Source organism: Crocuta crocuta, unplaced genomic scaffold (genome assembly GCF_008692635.1).
Source record: "Crocuta crocuta isolate KB4526 unplaced genomic scaffold, BGI_CrCroc_1.0 scaffold44, whole genome shotgun sequence".
NCBI classification, from domain to species: Eukaryota; Metazoa; Chordata; class Mammalia; order Carnivora; family Hyaenidae; genus Crocuta; species Crocuta crocuta.
Window position 1 is genome coordinate 6,688,217 of NW_027530179.1, and position 19,491 is coordinate 6,707,707.

A 19,491-nucleotide genomic window follows, 5' to 3' on the forward strand; every position below is an offset into this window, starting at 1 on the left:
TCTTTTAACTTTGATTTAGCATCTGTTTGAGTGTGTGAAAAAAGAATCTTAATTTGTGAAGTGTTTGATGCAGTCATAAACTATGAACTTTCCCCAGTCATACCATAATATGTTTAAATTTTTCCTTTTTTTTTTTTTTTTCCTTCCTGGCTTTGTAGTTATGACTTTTGAATAAGTATCTGTCAGCAAAACATTGCTTGAAAACAAAGCCACATTCTATGCTCAGGTGTAGTGTTTTTCAAATAACTTGATTTTGCTTTGCCTTGAAATACGTGTTTTTCTTTACTATTTTCTTTTTCCCTCAGAAACCTTGCTTGGGAAATCATGGGTTGTTTTTTTTGTTTTGTTTTGTTTTAGATGTGATTTTCAAACATTCTCTTTAACCGTTTCAAGAATCTTTTAAAATTTTATATTTATCAATGCTAAACTTTATGTAACATAAAAAGTACCCTACCTGCTTTTCCTCTCCCCAGCATTTGACCTCTACAAGGACTTCCATTTTCTGTTCCTCCAGCTGTTTCTTTTGGCATTTAATGCCATACTTTTAGGCAGTAGACTTATGCTATTTTTTAAAAGTCTGTGTAGATCGTTCTCGAGACCTGCATAGCTATCATCCTTGGATCTCTCTTCCTACATAATGGTTATTTCCTTCACCTCCCTCTGGTGGGACCCCTGCTTCCTGAATGCCACATTTCCCTCGTTGTTGTTTATACTTAAGCAATTCTTCCAGAAGTTTCCTAAGAAAAAGGTGCATAGGATGTAAATTTGAGAATTTGCATGTATGAAAATGTCTTCCTTTTCTCTCATACTTGATTTATAGTTTACCTGGGTGTAGAACAAAGAATAATTTTCTGAGTTTAACAGGAATTGATCTATTGAGCACTTAAGGTTTTTTAGCTTCTGTTGTTGTTAATAAAAAGTCTGATGATGTTCTGACTTTTTTTTTTCTTTCCCCTCAATTGGAGGTGGCTTGGGAGGTAATGTTTGTCTTTCTGATGTTCTAAAATTTTATGATAATCTGCCTTACTGTGAGCCTTGTTTTATCTGTTGTGCAGGGCACATCAGGGGCCTATTCAATCTGGAAACATACATTTTTCAGTTCTGGGAGATTTACTTGAATTCTTAAATTCTAACCAATCTCCCCCTTTTCTCTCTGCCCCCCCCTTTTTAAAACGTTTTTACTTATTTATTAGAGAGCAAGTGAGCATGTGAGCAGGGGAGGAGTAGAGAGAGAGGGAGAGGGGGAATCCCAAGCAGGCTCTGCACTGTCAGCATGGAGCCAGATGTGGGGCTCGAACCCATGAACCCCAAGATCATGACCTGAGCTGAAATCAAGAGTTAGACACTTGGGGCACCTGGGTGGCTCAGTCGATTAAGTGTCTGACTTCGGCTCAGGTCATGATCTCACAGTTCGTGGGTTTGAGCCCCGCGTCAGGCTCTGTACTGACAGCTAGCTCAGAACCTGGAGCCTGTTTCAGATTCTGTGTCTTCCTCTCTCTCTGACCCTCCCCTGCTCATGCTGTCTCTCTCTCTCTCTCAGAAATAAATAAAACATTAAAAAATTAAAAAAAAAAGAGACATTTAACTGACAGATGCCCCCCTGCCTTCCTTTCCCCTGATTTTCCTGTTCTTTCCCTTTTTTTTTTTTTTTTTTACACATTTATTTATTTTTGAGGGACAGAAAGAGTGAGCATGAGCAGGGAGGGGCAGAGAGAGGCGGAGACACAGAATCTGAAGACAGGCTCCAGGCTCTGTCTGAGCTGTCAGCACAGAGCCCGATGTGGGGCTCGAACTCACGGACTGCGAGATCATGACCTGAGTTGAAGTCGGATGCTTAACCGACTGAGTCACCCAGGCGCCCCTGTTCTTTCCCTTTTGTACTCTCATTATTTGTGTTTGGAATGTAGAGAATGATGGGTCCTTTAATTTTCCCATCTTTCTGTATTTCATCATTTTTGTCTCTGTGCTCTACTTTCTGGAAGATGTCTTGAACTTTATCTTCAGACTCTTCTAATTAGGTTTCTGCTATCATATTTTTAAGTTTCCATTTTTTTTTCCTCTGAATGTTTCCCCCCCCCCCCCAGTTTTCCCCAAGGTTTTACTTTTATGTAATCTCTGTACCCAGCATGGGGCTTGAACTCAGAACCCCAAGATCAAGTCAGATGCTCTACCAGCTGAGCCAGTTAGGCGCCTCTCTGAATGTTGCTTTGTTTTTTTGCTTTTAAGTTTATTTATTTTGAAAGAGACCGAGACAGTGCCAGTGAGGAAGGGGCAGAAAGAGAGGGAGAGAGAGACTGAATCCCAGGCCAGCTCTGTGCTGCCAGCTGTGGAGCCCAACAGAGGGTTTGATCCCACAAACCATGAGATGAACCAAACCAAGAGTCTGTCACTCAACCAACTGAGCCACCCAGGCACACCTGAACGTTGCTTTTTAATAGTCTTCTATTTTTGTTTCATGGGATAGCTCTTCTCTCAGTATGTTAATTGTAATTACATTTTTCCCCCTACAGTTTCCTGTACCATCTGTTTCCTTAAAATACCTTTACTTGATCATTTATTTTAGTTTTTCATTTAGGGGATTTTCTTAAATGTATAGCCTTGGCTGTCTTACTCATGTTCCATAATGAGCCACTGAAAAACTGAAAGCTGGGTTTGACAGAGTAGGGGCTTCTAAAAGTTGGCTGGTGGCATTATTCATTATAAGATAGTTAGGAGGTCTCCTCTAGTCGTCAGTATTTGTAGGTGTTTTTCTGTTGGGCAAATTCTTCTCCAGAGAGAATGCTCCCATCATTGGCTTACCCCAGGCTGAAACATTTGGGGAGCTGAATGGAGAAAGAGCTGGGGATAGCTACCTTTCAGGATGTCTACTTTTCCATAATCTCTATCTTTTTAGACAGCCGTGCCTTCCCCAAGTTGTGCTTAAGTCCAAAGTCTCTCTAATTTCCACAGTAGGCTTCCCATCTTCTGATGCAAGTAATGGCTGCTTGGGTTAGAACTTTCACCCTGTTCTTTTTCAACCCTGCCTGCTGTCCCCACTTGCAGAGGTATTCTGAACTTTTTGGTGTGTCCCAGCACAATTCAGTTTGCTCTGGGCTTCCCCTTAATGCTCTCTTAGTTTTTACATTGTATGCTCTGCTAAATCAGATAACCTATCCATCTGCTTTTCAGCTTCCAAAAACTTATAGTGGTTTCCTCTCTTATGATTTGTTCTCGTAGATCTTGTTTTTACTGCTGTTTTAGTGGAGTTATGAAGAGAGCAGAGATGTAAATGCAGGTGTTGAATGTGTTATGTTTCATTGAAAATCCAACCTTAGTTCTCTAATGCCCTTTTTCAGTACAAGACTTAGAATGGCTTATTTAATTGCAAAATTTTGCTACAGTACAGAATTCTGGATAACGTAAATTCATTTTGGGTTTTGCTATCCTTATGGATTAATGCCTAACACGTAGCTTGCTGTAAGAGAATGATATCTGAGTGGCTTAGAAAGTTTACAGATAGAATGATAGGCCTTTAGGTCATCATGTAACTTAATGTTCCTTTTACTGATGTGGAAACAGACCCAGAGTGCAAAGTGGCTTATTTATGTCTGCTCATCTATCTAGAACTGGAAATGAGTCTCTTTTCCAGTTGTCTTTTCTTTACCAGTATGGTTCTGTGGTCTCTCATTAAAGTAACTGGAAAGAGAAGCCCTTTATTCATTGTGCATGTTACCCAAATGTCCGGTTAATTTTATGTACATTTTAAGTTTGCAGTCATGAGTTCAAAGGATTTTTAAAAAGATTTTATTTATTTTGAGAGAGAGCAAGTGCACAGAAAAGCAGGTGAGGGGCAGAGAGAGAGAGAGAATTCTAAGCTAGCTCCATGCTGTTAGTGTGGAGCCCATCATGGGTCTCAAGCTCACAAACCGTGAAATCATGACCTGAGCCATAATCAAGAGTCAGGCACATAACCAACTGATTCATCTTGGTGTCCTAGGGGGTTGTTTTTACATGTTTTTCTGTTAATTTGGGGGGTCCAGTTTTATTTTGGTGAACTTCAAAACTTAAGAAAATCAGTATTTACCATTTAAAGATGTTTCTGTTTTGAGGAATCTGTATTAAACATTTAAAAGGAATTCGTATTAAACATTTCTTTTTTTTCCTCCTACTATTCTATTTTCAGTGAGTCCCAAAAGTTCTTTGAAGGGGAAGGTGGAAACTCTTTCCTGGCTATAATTATAGCAGGTGAAATAATTTAGAACAAATCAGGATGTCAAAATTCGAAAGTAATGTGGGAAAGGGAAGCAGGTATAAAAATTTCAACAGGTTTTCTTGGAGAAATCCTAGAATGCTTTCTTTTTTTTTAAATTTATTTCTGAGAGAGAGAGAGAGACAGCATGAGCAGGGGAGGGTCAGAGAGAGAGGGAGACACAGAATCTGGAACGAGGGAGACACAGGATCTGAAGCAGGCTCCAGGCTCTGAGCTGTCAACACAGAGCCCAATGTGGGGCTTGAACCCACAGACCGTGAGATCATGACCTGAGCCGAAGGCAGATGCTTAACTAAGCCACCCATGCGCCCCAATCCTAGAATGCTTTCTTTACCAACTTTTCAAAACTCAACTCAGTTCTTCTCCTCTAAGACCTCTCTCTCCATTTTACCCCATGCGACATCAATCTTTTGTGTTATTTCCCCATTCCCTCCTGTATACTGTACATTTGCCCACAGTACACTACCGAATTCATTCTGTGGTGACATAGAATTCTTTGGGAGCAGAACCCCTGCCTTGTACTTCTGACTACATCACTTACACACATACTTCGGGAATGCCTTCTTTGACTGAGGCACCAGGCTCCTCTGTAGGTACTGGCACCTGTCGGGGTACGTATTAGGTCTTGGATTCCTGATGGTTGGTATAAATTCACCTTTTCTCTAGTCACTATTTCGAGGCAATTGAAAAATCAGACTCTGCCCCTTTGTGTCACATTGGTGGCTGACGTTAACAGCTGGGAGCAGAGTGGAGAAACCTGTTATTTGGAAGCCAGGGTCTAACATTCCCTTGTGTGGGGCGCGAACATGTTGTAAGACAAGCCCTCTGAAATTCCTTACAGCTTCCAGTTTTCATGACCGTAAGATGTGCTCCCAGGGAATCAGGGGTACTCTTTGTAAGAACTAACCCACAAAGGAAAATAACATCTCTTAGGATTGACTGGAGGCTGTTGGAAATGTTTCCATAACGGACCTAAGCGGTTGCATACATAGTCTGAGTAATCTAGAACACTTAGAATAACAGAGCATTGGTTTTGTTTTTTGTTTTTTTCCTCTCCCCCTTTTCTAAGGTTAAAATGTACTTTCTCATTATACTTTGAAAATGCTTTAACTTCTATTTTTTCTAATTTATTTATTGTGAAATATTATATATGTGAGATATATTTTAGAACATGTGTATTTTATTATATTTTTTAAAAGATTTTATTTTTATTTTATTTTATTTTTCATGTTTATTGTTTGTGGGAGGGAGAGCATGAGAGGAGGAGGGGTCCAGAGAGGGAGACAGGATACCAAGTGGGCTCCTCGCTGACAGCAGAGAACCCTATACAGGGCTCAGGCAGATGCTCTACTAACTGAGCCACCTAGGCTCCTCAAGCTTTTATTTTTAAGTGATCTCTCCACCCAGTGTGGGGCTCAGGAGTTTCATGCTCTACTGATTGAGCCAGTCAGATGCCCTAAAACATATGTACATTTTAAAGACCTTGGGGCGCCTGGGTGGCTTAGTCGGTTAAGCGTCCGACTTCCGCTTAGGTCATGATCTCGCGGTTTGTGGGTTCGAGCCCCGCGTCAGGCTCTGTGCTGACTGCCAGCTCAGAGCCTGGAGCCTGTTTCAGTCTGTGACTCCCTCTCTCTCTGCCCCTCCCCTGCTCACGCTGTCTCAATCTCTCTCTCTCTCCTAGAAATAAATAAAATATAAAGACCAGGGCGCCTGGGTGGCTCAGTCAGTTAAGCATCTGACTTTGGCTCAGGTCATGATCTTGTAGTTTGCAAATTTGAGCCCTGCATCAGGCTCTGTGCCAACAGCTCGGAGCCTGGAGCCTGCTTCAGATTCTGTATCTCCCTCTCTCTGTGCCCCTCCCGTGCTCTCACTCTGTCTCTCTCTCAAAAATAAACAAACATTAAAAAAAAAAAAAAAACATAAAAAAAGCCCAGTGAAACAAAAGCCAGGATAACCATCCTAAAAGTGTAGAAGTTTCCTTTGTGATCCTCCCTTATGCCCCACCCCAGGTTAAATGCCACCCTGACTGTTATCAAGAAGGTTAGGATTTTGCTTCTTTTTATTATGGTTTCAAAAATGTTTGTTTGTTTATTTTGTGAGAGAGCACACACACTCAAGCTAGCTGCCATGGGGGATGGGCAGAAAGAGACAGAGAGAGAGGATCCCAAGAAAGCTCTGTGCTATCAGCACAGATCCCAGCGAGGGGCTCAGTCTCACAAACTATGAGATCATGATCTGAGTGCAAATCAAGAGTCCACCGCTTAACTGACAAAACCATCCAGATACCCCTTTTTAAATTATGTTTTAAATTCTAAACTGGGAAACGAATTAGCTTAATAATGAAAGGCCTTCATTTTTTTTACATGTGTGTTTTACTTATTTTTAGTTAATTTTAAGTGTTGATTTTTGAGAGAGCAGGGCAGGGGTGAGTTGGGGAGGGCGGAGAGAGAGGGCATGGACAGGATCTGAAGCGAGCTCAGTGCTGACAGCAGAGAGCCAGATACGGGGCTCGAATTCACAAACTGTGAGATCCTGACCTGAGTCAAAGTTGGACACTTAACCAATTGAGCTAATTGTGTTATGTGTGTTTTATTTTTTATACAAGGTAATACTAGAAGAATTATAGATGATGCTGTTGTGCCATTGACTCTTCTGAGCACTTTTTCTTTTTTTTTTAGAAAGATTTTTTTTTAACATTTATTATCAAGAAACAGAGACAGAGGATGAGCAGGGGAGGGGCAGAGAGAAGGGGAGACACAGAATCCGAAGCAGGCTCCAGGCTCTGAACAATCAGCATAGAGCCCAGCATGGGCTCAGACTCACAACTCATATCATGACCTGAGCCTAAGTCGGACGGACGCTTAACCGACTGAGCCACCCAGGTGCTCCCTAAACCTGCTTTCTTAACCACAAAACCTAATTAGGGTCTTGTTTTAGAACTTGATACAGTTTTATATTTTTAAGATCTGGGTTTCTTTTNAAGCCACCCAGGCGCCCCAAGATCTGGGTTTATTTTCTATCTTGGAATACAATAACCAGATAACCATGCAGCCATCAAGCTCTGTATTGCTTCTGCTAGAACCTGTTGGAAAGCTCTACAGGGTTTTGGTTCTTGTCCAAACCCTCCTAACATCTCATTGCTTGGCACAGATGTATAATCCTAAACCTTTTTGTATCTTTAGTATTATCCATTTTAGAGCCCTTCTAAAATGTTTATTTTAAATTCTTTTTTTTTTATTTATTTNTTTATTTTATAAATACCTGTTTTTTGATGGGAATTTTCGGGGAAAACCAACAATATCACTTGATAGTATAGTGGATAGTGATATGTAGGTTAGAGTTAGCTTTAATTTTTAAAAGAAGAGCTGTGATTATAGGAAGCATTTTTCTAATATTCAAAATTCTTAAAATAATTTCACGTTTGTAAGTAATTTGGGGCGCTTATATTGATATAATTTCCAAGAGATAGCTTCTTTTCAAAAAGTTATTGGCTCTAGTGAATTTGTTTCCTTTGTAGAGTTTTCTATGAAAACAACTAGCTGCTGTGATGTCTTTTTTTTTTTTTTTTAAAGTAAGCTCTGTACCCAATGTGAGGCTTCAACTCATGACCCCAAAATCAAGAGTCTTATGCTCTACTCCCTGAGCCAGGCTGCAGTTCTAAGAGTTTATGTTTTAAAATTTAAAATCAGAAACTGTTTCTATAGAAGGAGTTCCTTTTTCAGTTCAGTCCCTTCTTTTTTAAAATTTTTGATGCTTTATTTATTTTTGAGAGAGAAATAGAGACAGCATGAACAGGGAAGGGTCAGAGAGAGAAGGAGACAGAATCCGAAGACAGGAGACAGGCTCCGGGCTCTGAGCTAGCTGTCAGCACAGAGCCTGATGCGGGGCTCGAACCCACGAACTGTGAGATCATGACCTGAGCCAAAGTCGGACGCTTAACTGACTGAGCCACCCAGGCGCCCCCAGTTCAGTCCCTTCTTGAGCAAGACATGTAAAGTGTCTCAGGATATTGTTAACTGCCAACTGAATTTTACCATGGCACAAAACCAAACTTCATTAAACCTCATGTTCTTTGCCACATATGTAGAGTTATTGAATCACAATAGTTATCTTGGGCCTGGTACTGCCATTTTTTTGCTGTGTGATCCTGGCCTAGTCTTTAATAACCAATTTGAGTATCCATTCTTCATCTGTGTAAAGTGCCACTGACACCTACCGGATGTGTGCAAAAACACCTCACATAGCACGGTATCTAGTAGGGGTATAATAAATGTTCATAAATGTTCTCTTCCCATTAAAATCACTGCTCTGTCATGACAAAATTATTGTGTAGTATTTATAAAATGTGCTTAGTAATAACAACTAATGTTTTTAAAATGGTTTGAATGTATGCTGGCAGACTGAGCTCTACCAATTAATAATATTTATTATATGTGGGGAGTATAAACACAGCATTAGATTTAAGCACAGTGACGAAATAGCAATTCCGTTGTCTATGGAAGGCCGTTTTTGTGGCTGTCGCTGCTGCTTGCACACTAAATGGGATTTGGTACTGCTTTTGTTTGCATACATTTATCTTGGATGATTGGGGAGAATGCAAGTATTGTATGCTATTGCTTTTAAGTCATTTTATATTTTGGTGAGAAGAAATTCTCAATATGGCTAAGAGCTTATGCCCTTTAATCCCTATAAGCTGTTAAGACCAGGATGTTATTTAATTAAAATAAAGACACAGATACCAAAAATACATGTTAGGATTCTTGTGCTCCACACGAAAGATCGGGTTCTTTTATCCTAGCATGTTTCCCCAAACACCTGAAATGTTCAAATATCACTGTCTCTTCTCACCACAATAATGATCTACAGCCTCTGCTATTTTTGGTAGCAAAGGAAAGAAGAGCTAACCCATGTGCAGCTCTTGTCAGTTTACAGTGCACTTCCACACACATTTCCTTATCTGATTTGTGCAGCACCCTTGGAAGGGAGCAGAGCTGATGTTACATCCATGTACAAGACATTAGTGAATTGTCTAGAGTCACACTGCTAATAAGTGGATAAGCTAAGGCTCTTGCACTCCTGTGTTCTTATGCCCCTTATGAATAAACAGCCCCATCTAGTATTTTAAGATACGGAAGTCAATCAAGACGGGTGGATTTCTAAACCTTTTTTGATTCTAACCACCACACAGAAATTAGGGGAAAAAAATTTCTAATGTGTTGCTTGACCATCTTTCAGCCTGACACTCTGGCTCTCTTATACATCATTGTAATGGTCCCAATATGTTTTTATTTCAGAAGGCTGAGACAGTGTGCAGTGTTTCATTTTAAAACAAACATGTGCGCATGTAGAGATGAAAAAAGTTACAGCTTACAGTGGTAAATGCATGTGAAGTTTTTAGTTGAAAATACTTTGTAAATGTTAGAAAGCATATTGCCTAAGAAGTAAAATTTGAGATCAAGTTCAGTTTAAAAGAGGAGGTCCTCTCTTAGCAATTTATGCAACTAACAGTATATATTAAGTCAATAGGACACTAGTATGAATGAGAAACAATCTGTTCTCAGAAAGTTCATAGTCTAGGTTGATATTCCATGTACACTGTATAACATAGCTTTATAAGCTCATGGACCACATTTCTGTTTAATGGTGAAAAAGCATTTTCTTTTTAGTTTATTTATTTTGAGAGGGGGAGAGAGAGAGAGAGAGAGAGAGAGAGAATTCCAAGCCAGGCTTGATATTACGATCGTGAGATTATGACCTGAGCCAAGATCAAGAGTTGGACTGAACCACCTAGGTGTCTCGAAAAAGCATTTAAATAAACAGGTTATAAGAAATCAATTCATTTGGCAAGTGAACTTGGATTTTACCACCTAGATTATTCTTTTTTTTTTTTTTAAGCCTGTTTATTTATTTTGAGAGAAAGAGCGTGTGCGTATGAGTTGAGGAGGAGCAGAAGGAAAGGGAGAATCCCAATGCAAGACTTGAACTGATGAACTGTGAGATCATGACCTGAGCCAAAATCGAGAGTCCAGTGCTTAACTGACTGAGCCACCCAGGTGGCCCCACCTAGATTATTTTTAACCATGGTCAGAGTGTGTAAGGTCAGTCCTAGCACCCTTTGTATTTCACAGACCATCACAAATCTGTTTTGCAGTTTCTGTGCAGAGATCCTAAATTTGAACATAAACCATCAGTCAGAACCATTAATGGATGAAACCCATAGCAACTAATAACTTAGAATAGTAAAGTCAGCAGATCTTGAGTCTTTTGTTCATGCTATGCATACTGTGCTCTGAAATGTGGTGTTAAATGTTTCTTTTTACATGATTATTTACTCTGGGTAATATGTACAAATTGTGGAATTTCAAATTCGAGTGGACCTGGATATCACAAAACTTTTTAGTAACAAGAGCGTGGACTGAAATCCAGGCTTGCTGATATCCACCCTAGCTCTCTTTCTTCCTGCCAGTCGAACCTGGACTTCCTAATTTGGCATCCAAGAGACATTTAATTGTGGTCTTCTTAAAATTTTACATGAGGTTTTGCTATTTAGCAGTGGATGCATGTAAAATTGTTCCTTATTATCAGAGTTTAGTCTGCCTTTGTATCTTCTAAGGCTTTTGGCCTATTTTTTACTTTGGACTTTCTACCCAACTACAGAGAAATCATCTAACTCAGGTTCTAGGCCGTTGGTTGGTTCTTCAGCTGTGACAATGAAAATGTTTCCACTTCAAAGCAGTCAACATTAGATGTAGCTTCCTGGCTTATCACACCTGCCTTGTCTGCTCTCAGTGTTGTTTTCAGGCACCTGAGAGGGATGTTTGGAACCACCTGGAAAACCATAAAGTGCTATTCATGCATGAGTCTTCTGATTAGTTGTATACTTGAGACTTTTTGTAATAAGACATTTTGCTATATGAGCTTATTGATTGGAATAGGCCAAAAATGGGACCAGGTCAAGGAAAACACTCAGATCCTGCATGGCCTTGCTGGTACTAAAATCATAGAGTGGATGGGTGGTTGGAAGTAAGCCTAGAGCATTGGTGCCTTTGAATGTGAATAGAAATGACAGATGGATTTGAAAATTTTCTTTGTTTCCTATCCAGCATGTTTGTTCTTTCATCAGTATTTATTGAACATCTCGTAAAGACTAGGCACAGTTTTAGACATTACTGATGTTCACAATAAGTAAGACAAGGTACAGTCATTGTCCTGCAGGAGTTCACAGGGAAAGACAGTTGTAGACAAGGCATAACTAGGATAATAAGTGTATAACTAGGATAATAAATGTTTGTATTTCGGAATGTGCCACACAACTGACCTTGCCAAGAAGGGCATAATCTTGATTAGATTGTTTTCTGATTTAAACGTATTAATATTCTCTTGATGAACTTTCTAAACTTTATAAAATACATTATAAAATACATATTAAAGATATTTTGAGATATATAATGTACAAACTATATTTTAAAATATATAAACTATATTTAGCTTACAGTGTATATATATTGAATCTTAATTATATTTAATCTATGTATTTAGAGAACTTTAATTACCTAGAATATGAATCTGTTCTACTTGGGACGCCATCTGAACATTACCTGTCTGACTACATTAATATTAGAGAGCTCTTCAAGGACCAGCATTACTGCTCTCATTTCAATGTTAGTCCTTAGCGCTAGGACTACTTAGGAGCAGAAGCCTGGTTTTGAATCCTAGCTCTGCCCCTTAGTAACTGTGGAACATATTTGTGCCTCAGTTTCAGTGTCTGTCAAATGGGAATAAAGATAATATTTAACTCATAGTTGTTGTGAGAAGTGAATGAGTTAATGTATGCGAGAGTGCGTAGATGAGTGGCTGGCACATATTAAAGGCTATATACGTGCCGGGGGTATCTATCCTCCTCCTCCTCATTATCATCATCGTTGTTATTGTTATTATTTGACGGAATAAAAATAAGGTAAGGTTTTCAAGAATGGATTTTCTCCTTAAGTTCTGAAAATTGCTGTAAACTAAAGGTAGAAAAATAAAAGAAGAGAGCTAAATCTTTGTTGATCATCAGCTGTGTGCCAGGTAGTGACCTAGCATTTTACCTACATTCTCATTTAGTCCTTAAACTAGTGCTATGAAGTATATAAGAAGATAGGCTCAGACAAATTAAGAAACTTGCATAAAGTCTTATACTAGTAAGTGAGCACTGTGTTGATAGCTGGCCTCTGTTACTCTGCATCCTGTTCTCTTGCCTTGTATAATGCCAGAGAACCTGAGAATTCAGCAAGTCTCACTAGGTGGTAAACTTGAAATTTGCTTGTTAGGGACTTTATTTTTAATGACCATTTAAAAGGATGTCATCCGTTGGTTTGTTCCTACTGTAGTGATTTGTTTTATGTGTCTGTAATTCTCCTCTTCCCACTCAAAAGTATATTGCAGTAGTTTAGGGGGAGCCCGGGTGGCTCAGTCGTTTAAGTGTCCAACTTCGGCTCAGGTCATGAACTCACAGTTTGTGAGTTCGAGCTCCACATTGGACTCTGTGCTGACAGCTCAGAGCCTGGAGCCTGCTTCAGATTTTGTGTCTCCCTCTCTCTCTACCCCTCCCCCACTCGTGTTCTGTCTGTCTCTGTCGGAAATAAACAAACATTAAAAAAAAGTATATTGCAGTAGTTTAAAGGATCTAAGTGGAATCTAGATGGAAAATATTTGAACATTTGGAGCCTTATTAATCTTTTTCAGAATTAAGCTCAAGATCACCATCATAATTATTTTTTTCTTTCATAGTTTATTGTCAAGTTGGTTTCCATATAACACCCAGTGCTCATCCCAGCAGGTGCCCTCCTCCATGCCCATCACTCCCCTTCCTCTCTCCCCCACCCCCATCAGCCCTCAGTTTGTTCTCAGTATTCAAGAGTCTCTCATGGTTTGCCTCCCTCCCTTTTCCCTGTTTTTCCCCTTCTCCTCCCCCATTCACCATCATAATTATTGAGGTCATTACTCCTCAGATTGATAGCTATTTCATAGAGCTTTTAAGCCTAAACTCCATGTAGTCACAGATCCTAGGTACTGATCCTTTTTTTAAAATTTATAAATTCAAGAAATTGCTTTTCTCTTGCTATATATTAGCCCAGCCTTATGGGTTGTTTCCCCCACAGGTAATAGAGAAGAGGAAACCTAATCAATGGCTGTGGAATAATATGGAAGAAGATGGAAAAAACTTGTTTAGTGGGTAAGAAAAAAACTATAATAATGTTATGTATGGCCAATCTGTAGTAAGTGGTCAAGGTTGGTATACCATTAGGGTGAGTAATAGTTGTCTTAACCCCATTCTGAACTTTTACCACCTTTTTCCTTCTCACTGTTGTGAATTTTTCAGTACTATGAGCTAACTTAATCTACGAGGAGACACAATATTTGACGATAAAGGTAGGACATTTATGGATCAGCAACCATACTAAAAAACAAATTTAGGATAGGTCTTGAGGCCTCCTGGTGGTTGGATAGAGACCACATCTGTCACGACCTGTCAAGGGTATTAGCCACCCCTTCTCATTTTCCAAATACTGCCAGCCACTGTGATGTTAGGCTCACTGTGGCGATCCTGTTCGTTTAGGCATGTGCAGATTATGTCAATGGAATTCCACAGAAATTCCAATAAAGCGTGTGACTAATTTATGAGATAGAAATTTTTGTAATCATTCAAGTCCAGACATTCTTATCGTCAATAATCAAACATTATAGATAACCAAAATCGTCTCCCTAAACCTAAGCACCCCGTCCCCCAGGGTATATAAGTGTATGCTATGTATTTGTGTAGCCTTCTACTTTGCCTAATGAAAAGTTGGGTTTAGAAGCCAAACTGATTTTAACTAGTCATCATTAACTTGACATTTGGGCAGCTTAATTTCTCTGTGGCTCAATTCCTTGGTATAAGTGGGGATAGTAAAATTCCTATTTAATCATGATGTTGAGGATTAATTAGTTAATACATCTAAAAAACTTGGAATAATGCCTGAAACATAGTAAATATTCAGTAAGAGTTAGCTATAATTCTCATATGTATCCCAGTTAGCCTTTTTATGTACCAGCCCTCCACAGATGAATCTTTTTCTGATATACTGCAGGAGTTAAGCCATCTTGTTAGTTAACCCTGGTGGCAAGGATTTCTAAAAATTTTCATGAAAGTGTTCTTTTTGGTTTCAAGCTTCAGTTCTCTCCAAGTATGCTGCTAGACTGTGTGTGAGAATAGAGTTAGACACCTTCAGCTCTTACTGCCTGGCTCATGGTGTATATGGTGCTTACAGGAATACATGCATAAAAACTCTCTTCTGGCTCTGATAGTTTTGTCTTGCCCTGTTGTGTTACAGCAGAAGGCTTGATCCTCTTGTTTCTAGGTATGTATGTCAAATTTTCTGTTAAGACTCCTTCAATCTATTTTGAGGGACAAGTCTTTTTGAGTTTTTTTCTTGTTTCACAGAATCATAATAATTATGAAAATGTCTTTGATATCTTTTCCATGGCTTGTCAGCACTTTCTTAGGTAGTGCAGACACTTACCTATTGTTAAGTAAGAAGGACACTAAGTCATCTCTCCTTAAAATTTCCCTCCAGTGTTATTCTGGGGCTCTATTAGATTTTTATGGACTATTCTGTCTGCTGTGACTATTTCAGATGACTAATATATAAAAACAGAAGTTAGCATTTACTAAGTACTTTTTTTGTGTCAGGCACTGTTTTAAGTGTTTACCCACTTCTTCATTATCTCATTTAATCCCATCATTTACTTATGAGGCAGATACTGCTATTATCTTTCTTTTATTTTTTAAATGTTTTATTTATTTCTGAGAGAGAGAGAGAGAGGCAGCATGAGCAGGGGAGGGTAGAGAGAGAGGGAGACATAGAATCAGAAGCAGACTCCAGGCTCTGAGCTAGCTGTCAGCAAAGAGCCTGATGTGGGGTTCGAACCCACGAACCGTGTGATCATGACCTGAGCTGAAGTCGGACGCTTAGCCGACTGAGCCACCCAGGTGCCCCAATTATCTTTATTTTAAAAGTTGAAGGAACTGAGGCACAGATTAAGTAATTTGTCCAAAGTCACATTGCAAATGACATCTTTCAGATTCAAACCAAGATCCTCTGTTCCGGAGCTTGTAACTGCTGGCTTACTTAATAAACTCTTAAAAGGCTTGTTAAGGTGGGTATAAATTTAAATAAGACAACAGAGCCAAATATTTCCTGAAAAAGTCACCATAACTAATCTGTATTTGCATGACTATGGGAAGTACTATTTGAAATCATGTATCTTCTTCAGTTTGGGAGGAAGGATGGTGTGAGATGATCATCTGTAAATAATTATTTGTCTTGGACCATAGTTAAATGAATACAGCTCTTTTGCTTTTTTATGAATCATATGTCGTAGATAGAAAATCACTTGCGCCTGCTAAGGACTGATTTATACATGTTTAAAAAAGGGATTAGAGTGAGTTGCTTTTGTAGATTGCCATTTAGCTGCTGTTTGTAGAAACGGGCACTCAGAAAGCTTGAACCATGCAGCATTTCAGAACTGATTAGTGATTGGAAATTGTTCTTTTGTTCTGTTAAATAATATTTGAATGACAGCAGAAAGTTGTGCAAGGAAAGGCAAGGCAGGAGAAAGGTGACTTATGTGTCTTATCATTAGAATGTCACTTAGAAGTGATGGTCTAAAAAGTGAGTATACATTAACAATCCATATTTGTGTAGGAACTGGAAGGAGTTGGAAAACGTGGGTTTTGTTCTGAGGTCTGTCTTGTCAGGGAGAAACATTGGCTTTTCTTTTCCTCACATAGCAATTCATTCCTGTTGAAATACGGTAAAGTACAGAGTAAGCAACATTTAAGATAACACTAATAAAATGTTTTGGCTTTCTTGTAAACTGTGATCACAGGTAGTCAGTGATGTTTCCTGCCTCCTTTTTTTAAATGTTTATTTTATTTATTTTGAGAGAGAGAGTGCACAAGCAGGGGAGGGAGGGACAGAGAGAGGGAGAGAGAGAATCCCAAGCAGGCTCTGTGCTGTCAGCTCAGAACCCGTTGCAAGGCTCAGCGTCATGAACTGTAAGATCATGACCTGAACTGAAACCAAGAGTTGGCTGCTTTAAAGGACTGAGCCACCCAGGCGTCCCATCCTCTCTATCTTTTTTAACTCCACTTCCTGTTTGAGAATCCCTTCTACATGTTGATCAAAGTTATGACTGTTAGTATACATACCTTTTACAACAGTGTCTTTAAGAGTGGGTCAGGGGCCGCTGAGACTCTTTCAAGAGTCAAAACTATGTTCATGACAGTACTAAAACATTACTTGCTTGCAAGTATATAGTAGAGTTTTCGAAAGCCTACACGATATGTAACCAACTGAGTACAGAAACAGATAGGAGAGTATAGCTGTCTTCCTTAATCCAGACATTGAAAAGATTTGCAGAATGTAAAATAAGGCTACTCTTCTCTACATTTGCAGTGAGAAGGACTAAGGTTTATTTCTATGTTAGAACATAAAAATGACCCCGGTCTGAGCCCGAAAGTCATGGTGCCTTGTCTAGTGATTGGGTGGGTTGCGAATGGTCACAGGTGATGCCTGGCACACAACACTTCCCTGTCTATTCTAGCAACATCCTGATAGACTGAGGCTGTGCCCCTGGTCTAGAGAAGTGAGGCTTCTGCCCTTTTTCATACTTGTGCTAAAGGGTATATTCCAGATTATAATCTGGAGAAATCTGGAGAAAGGAGGACTTGATTTGAAGTGGGAATACCGTCCAACCTTGCCAGTGTCCCCACTGATACGTGCCACATGTGGAATGTCGGAGCAACCAAAAGGACCTTTCAGGACAGTCTTTTATTTGACAATATTAATTGAGCATCTACTATGTTTCAGCCACGTTCTAGGGGCCGGAAATAAGTCAATGCCCAAAATAAAAACAAAAATGCCTCTACCCTCCTGGAGCTTCCATTCCAGCTTTCCATTCCAGTCCTTTGTCCTAGGCACAGCTCCCTCTTCAGGACAGGCTCAGAGCTGGTGATGGCTGCTGTGGGTCTCAAACAACGACTGTTTCTCAGAGGCCGACTGCGGAGGATAGAGTGGAACCTGCTTAACATTTTGCAATTTTATTTTTTATTATTAAAAAAAATACCAAATGATTTGGGATTTTTCAAATCGTACATGGTCCAATAAAGGTGGCCTGTCTCATCACCCCAGTGGTGGCTGTTTTAGTCTTGTTTTGTTTTCAAGTTGGCGCCGCTTTTGTCAAGAAATGTGACTTAAAAAAATTCAATGCCAACCGATGCTACATTTATTCTAATTGTTTTTCATTATTTGAAGAAAAATGTTCACACATGTGTGAGATTTTCCTTGCCTGGTGAGTTGCTCCCAGGACCCTGCAATTTGTTTAATAGACTTTTATACAGAAAGAGATTACTTGGTTCATTAGATTGAATCACTTAATAATGACTCGAAGGTTAACTAATGCGGCCATCAGACTCTGCTCACCGGCTGGATGTCTGTCATATCACTCACTGACTTCAGTCATTTCCAAATGCAGACAACTAGGAATGGCATTAGAATATTAATGGAAAATGAAACTGACATTCAAAATACAAATGACCAAAAATTATCTCTAAAGATTATCTTAATTTTAAAATACACTTTAATAGAAACTCCATTTTTTTTTTTTTTTTTAATTGGGTGGCATTGTGACCTTAATCAGAATGCACCAAATGGCTGTTGTCTATTCAGCATCACTACCTGCCAGGCACCCATTTCTAGCTGTGCCTGGGACTGTACTAAAGACCAGAATGTCTAGGGTTCACATAAAGTCCCAGTCTTCTGCCAGAGTGGGAAAGGCAGAGTCACTTGGCTGCTTAGGCCGGAGATGGGGGAAGCTGTGAGGAATCATTTCAAAGATGTACAACCACCCTCTTTTTTTTTTTTTTTTTTTTTCTTTCAATTCCCTTGAAAACCACCTTACCTCTACTGTCAAAGGTATATAGAGCCTCTAATTTCTGGGCCTTCCCAGGTTCTGAAGTTCTGACCCGCTTGCTGGTGTGTGCATCCTGATGTGAGCAGCATTTAAGTTTTAGCATGCCCTTGTCTGTTACAACTTTCCATTCCTCTGTTTGCTTTCCAGATTCCAAAGTTTTAATACCTCTCATGTACTATTCTATCATTTCCCACTCTTTCTGTCCTTAGGAGTTTATGCCCTTTATTACCCTTTACTGGGATTTTAGTGGGATTTTGAGAGGAAAGGAGATAAACACGTCTTCATTTCTGCCACGCTTTACTGTAAGCCCAAGTTGTAACATATGTGATCAAGTACATGCAACATACCAGGGGTTGTGTTAGACACTTGGTCTGTTCTCTCATTTAAAAATCCCTTCAGGGGCGCCTGGTGGCTTAGTCGGTTAAGCGTCCGACTTTCGCTTAGGTCATGATCTCGCGGTTCATGGGTTCGAGCCCCGCGTCGGGCTCTGTGCTGACTGGCAGCTCAGAGCCTGGAGCCTGTTTCAGTCTGTGACTCCCTCTCTCTCTGACCCTCCCCTGCTCACGCTGTCTCTCTCTATCTCTCGTAGAAATAAATAAAAAACATTAAAAAAAAAAAAATCCCTTCAAATACTGTTGAGGTTAGAATATTCATTCACATTAGTGCTATTCATCTGGTATCTTTTGAGCACCTCCTATATGCTAAGCACTGTCACATAGATTATTCAATCATCGACCTCCACTCTGTGAGGCATATAGATATCGTACCTCATTTTAATGAATATGGAAACAAATTTAAAGTTACAGGCCTAGTAAAAGGTAATGCCATGTTTGAGATAGGTTTTTAAAATAAATATGCTTTCGGTGTATCAACTATCTATTGGGTATTAGATAGATAATCATTGTGCGTTGTGTTTGTTTTTTTATGCGAGCTCTATGCCCAATGGGGCGTGGGGCTTGAACTCATGCCTCCAAGATCAAGAGTTGCATGTCCTAACGACTGAGCCAGCCAGGCACCCCAACCATTGTGGATTTTTAAACAGGGAAATATAGTATATTGTAAAGATGCTGTTTTTGTTTAATACAGTGATAATATTTAAGATATATAGTAGAGCTAAAAAGACAGAAGGCATCAAGATCAACTAGCACTTAAAGCAATAATAGCAGAGGCCTGCAGTGTTAAGGGCCAAGATGGGGCGGGGAGAGTAGCAATAGCAATGAGCAAGGCAGTTAGGTTTAAGAACC

The 19,491-nt window shown here is 39.5% G+C and overlaps 1 protein-coding gene across 1 annotated transcript in view; it reads left to right on the top strand.

The window, feature by feature from the left end:
• USP49 (ubiquitin specific peptidase 49) overlaps positions 1-19,491 on the top strand; it is an 83,017-nt gene that overhangs the window by 13,693 nt on the left and 49,833 nt on the right. The window contains 1 exon segment of the mRNA XM_077764974.1: positions 13,393-13,466. The gene's annotated coding sequence lies outside the window, so the exon portion shown is untranslated.